This window comes from Pteropus vampyrus, unplaced genomic scaffold, assembly GCF_000151845.1.
Source record: "Pteropus vampyrus isolate Shadow unplaced genomic scaffold, Pvam_2.0 Scaffold206, whole genome shotgun sequence".
NCBI lineage: Eukaryota > Metazoa > Chordata > Mammalia > Chiroptera > Pteropodidae > Pteropus > Pteropus vampyrus.
In genome coordinates this window covers 3,499,784-3,504,691 of record NW_011888987.1, presented here as the reverse complement: position 1 = coordinate 3,504,691, position 4,908 = coordinate 3,499,784, and the positions used below count along the sequence as shown (strand labels likewise).

General features: G+C 34.1%; 1 pseudogene; it reads right to left on the bottom strand.

Moving 5' to 3' along the window:
• Window positions 1–840: 840 nt before the first annotated feature.
• LOC111746956 lies at window positions 841–959 on the bottom strand (annotated as a pseudogene).
• Window positions 960–4,908: the final 3,949 nt, after the last annotated feature.

Below are 4,908 nucleotides of genomic sequence, written 5' to 3'. Positions count from 1 at the left end.
TAAGCTAAAGGAATTTATCAACACCCATCCAGTATTACAAGAAATGTTGAAGAGAATTCTTTAAGAAGAAAAAAAAATGCAGCAAAACCATGAGTTAAGAATGATAAGAACTATATTCCTATCAACAAGAACCTCAAATGGAAAAGAATTAAGTGCCAAAAGATAGAGTAGCTGAGTTGATAAGAAAATAAGACCCTTATATACTGCCCACAAGAGTCTTACTTCAAATTAAAACACACACACAGACTAAAAGGAATGGGATAGAAAAAAGATGCTACCTTGATGGACCTAGAGGGTATTGTGCTTAATAAAATAAGTCGGATAGAGAAAGACAAATGCCACATAATTTCATGTATATGTGGAATCTAAAGAACAAAATAAATAACAACAACAACAAAAATGGAAATAAACTCATAGATACAGAGAATATTTTGTGAGCTACTAGATGAGAGAGAGAAGTAGGAAGGGACGACAAAAAAGGGCAAATGGTTTAAAAAGTACAAATGGATAGTTACAAAATAGACATGGCTATATAAAATGTAGTATAAGGAAAATAGTTAATGTTGAAATAAATAAGGGGCAAGATGGGTACTATTATTACTGAGTGGTCACTTCATGACTTATATAGATTTCTAATCACTATGGTCTACAACTGAAACTAATATATTATTGCATACCAACTAAACTAATTTATTATTGCATACCAACCATAATTGAAAAAAAAAACTCATTGAATTGTACAATATAAATATAAACAACTCATTGTCTATTGTGTTTCAATAAAGCTGGAAAAGAAATACTTGAAAACTAGTGGTTTTGTAAAATCTTTTTTTTTTTTAACACCTACAGCACCTGGTATTTCTAGGTGGTCTCCCATCCAAGTACTAACCAGGCCCATCCCTGCTTAGCTTCTGAGATCAGATGAGATCGGGCACGTTCAGGGTTGCATGGCCATAGACTATAAAATCTTTTAAACATAACTATTGTTCGGTTAAAAGCAATTTTACAACATAGGTTCCTATTCATTTATATATACAGTTTAAAGAGCCTAGAGAGTTCTAAATACAAATCTTATAACAACAATTTGATAGTAAGTGACCTTTTTTTTCTTTGTTTAACATCATTTAAAAAGACTTCTTAATGAAAGTCTTTGCAAGATGGAGGAGGAAAAATTTATTTTTTACCTTAAACTTGATCATTATCCAGAATCATGTTGTATATGTTTAGTTGCTCAAATTGATTAAAAGTAAAAGAGAAGGTGACATCAGAAACATGGTGGAGTGAGAGATGTCCCCAGATCTCTCCCCTTGAAATGACAATAAGCTGAACATCTAAAACAACAAAAATCACAATACCTGCACACTAGCACATCTGAGTGTGGTATCTGCACATAAGAGCTACCATAGGTCAGAACCCCAGGAGTCAGGTGGTAGATTGGGAGAAACAAAGAAGCTATGTCTCACAGTGGAGCCCCCTGCAAGAGGAGAGGGAGGGGTAAGATGTGGTGGGATCCCTGAACAGCCCTGCCTAGGAGAGATGTGAGCTTCATGCCCAACTCCCCCACTCCTCGCATCGGCAGAGCCCAAGGGAAATCTGAGCAAATGCTACTGAAACTGTCATTAACACTGACAGGGACTCGGGGTAGTGAGTGGGATTGAATACGTATAAGAAAAAAAAAAGCCATTATTAAGACTTTATATAAAGTAGAGATCCAAGAGGATTAGAGGCAACCTACTGGAAACCAAAAGAAAAATGCCTTTTTTGCAACAGGCTAAAGTCAGACCTTTATATAATAAATCTTATTTCTGGAAAAAAAAAATAGAATACACATCCATTAATGCCCAGGTGGAGAAATAGTCCATTAAAGACCATGAACAACCAAGGAAACAAGGCATCTAATAAAGAAACAGAAAAAAAAAAAAAAACCTCCAGAATAAGCTTACAGGCATAAAAATATGCTACTTAAATGTCAGAGACTTCAGAATGGTACTTCTGAAAAAACTCAATGAGATCCAAAATAATTCATAACAACAATTTTAAGGATTAAATAAACGACTACAAGCAGAATGAGTTCTTTAGCAAGGAGACTGAAACCCTCAAAAAGAACCAAATAGAACTTCTGGAGATGAAGAACACACTGCAATACATGAAAACTTAAATAGCAAGCTTGGAAATAGAGTCAACCAAAAGGAGGAAAGGATTAGTAATACTGATGACAGAAATCTAGAAATAAATCAGAATAAAGGAGAGAGAAACTAAAGAATGAGAAAATAATGAAAGCAAATTACAATAACTAACTGATACTATCAGGAGAGGAAACATAAGAATAATGGGCATTCTCAAAGGGAAGGAAAAGGAACAGGGATTAGGAAGCATTTTCAGACAAATAGTTGATGAGAATTTCCCAAATATAAGGAATGAGCTAGAGCTTGGAATTCAAAAAGTCAACAGAATACCCAATTATCTCAACTCCAAAAGGCCTTCACCAAGACACATTGTATTAAAATTATCAAAAATCAATGACAAAGGCAGAATTCTCAGAGCAGTCATGGAAAAGATGATGGTAACCAACACAGGAAAACCCATTAGATTATCGTCAGTCTTTTCAGTACAAAGCTTACAAATCAGGAAGGAGTGGAATGAAGTATTCAAAGTATAAATGAAAGGAATTACCAGCCTAGAATATTGTATTCAGCAAAGCTCTCCTTTAGAGATGAAGGAGAAGTAAAGACCTTTCCAGACATACAAATATTGAGGGAATTCTCCACTCCGAGGTCTGCATTACAGGAAATATAGAAAAGAGTCAGGTCACCTAAAGCAAAATGACAAAAAAAAAAAATACATAACTAAGACTAAGGTGACTAGCAGGAAGACAGAAGCAGAGGAGTGCAACCCTTACTAAGAACAGGGCATTATAAGCTTAAACAATAAAAAGAGATTTGTTATAGCAAGATAGTAATGAAGGTTCAGCATACATAGGAACAAATTGAGACAACAATGACTGAAAAGGGGAGGATACAAAGATCCAAATTCGCAAAGGGGAATGGAAATGAGGCATATGCGGAAGAAAATAAACGACTGTATATATCATTTACATATTCGTAGTTGTAATCACATGCCAAAGATTCTTAACTGAAGTATATAACATAAAACAAGAAAGACCAGAGGGAAAACCCACAGAGCCAACCAAAATAGAGAAAACAGAAAAACAAGGACAAGGAAGCAATGGAAACACTAAGCTACCAGAAAGCAAAAGATAAAAAGGCTATAAGAGGACCTTACATTTCAATAATCACCCTAAATGTAAATGGGCTGAACTCATCAATAAAAAGGTACAGAGTTGTAGATTGGATCTTAAAAGGCAACCAAACCATATGCTGCCTCTAAGAGACACATCTCAGTTCCGAAGAAAAATATAGACTCAAAGTGAAAGGGTAGAAAACAATATTTTGAGAAAATGGCATTCAGAGAAAAGTAGGAGTAGCTGCACTAATATTGGATGAAATAGACTTAAAAATAAAAAAAGGTAAAGAAAGATACTGAAGGACACTTCATAATGATAAAGAGAATCATGCACCAAGAAGTCATAACACTTATTAACATCTATGCTCCCAATAAGGGAGCCCAAATATATATAATGCAATTACTAACAGAAATAAAGGGAGAAACAGATGAAATCACTATTGAAGTAGGGGACCTAAATACCCTACTGTCGGATATTGACAGATTATCCAAACAGAAAATCAATAAGGAAATAACATCCTCAAGTGACACATTAGACCAACTGGATATAATTGACATTTACAGAGCCTTCCATCCCAAAATAGCTGCTTATACATTCTTCTCTAGTGCACAAGGAACATTCTCAAGGATTGACCACATACTGGGATACATAGCTTTAACAAATATAAGAGGGTTGAAATCATACCGAACATATTCTCTGATCATAATACTTTGAAGCTGTAGATCAACTGTAAAAAGAAAGCAGAAGAAGCACAAATAGAGAGATAAACCAATGTGCTACTGAAGAATGACTGGGTTAGACAGGAAAGAAAGACAGATCAAGAGATACATAGAAATGAATGATAATGATAGTACAACATATCAAAAATTTTGGGATATAGCAAAAGCGGTCATAAAAGGAAGGAACATAATACAGGCCTATCTCTAAAAACAAAAACCAGCTCAAATAAACAACCTAATACTTCATCTTAAAAAAAACTAGAACAAGAAGAAGCAATGAAACTTAAAATCAGCAGAAGGAAACAATCAAAATTGGAGCAGAATTAAATGCAATTGAAAACAAAATAAAACAAAACAAAAAACAAAAGAAAAAATAAATGCAATAAAGAATTGATTCTTTAGAAGGTTAATAAAATTGATAAACCCTTGGCTAGATTCATGAAAGAAAAAAGAGAAAGGACAGAAATAAACAAAATCAAAGATGAAAGAGGAGAAATTCAACTGACATCACAGAAATACAAAGGATCATACAAAAATACTATGAAAAAGTACATAACACCAAATTTAATAACCTAGAAGAAATGGACCAGTACTTAGAAAAACACAGCCTTCCTAGGCTGAATCAGGAAGAACTGGATAATCGAAATAGACCGGTCAGCAGTATGGAAATTGAAACAGTTATCAAAAACCTACTAAAAAGTAAAAGTCCAGGACCAGATGGCTTCACCAGTGAATTCTACAAAATATTCAAAGGAGATTTGACACTTATTCTCCTCAAAATCTTCCAAAAAATTGAAGAGGAGGCACTACTTCCCAACTCATCTTATGAGGCCAATATTACTCTGCTACCAAAACCTGGTAAAGATAATATAAAAATAGAAAACTACAGACCAATATCTCTCATGAACTCAGTTGCAAAAACCTTAAATAAGATACTAGTGAGCC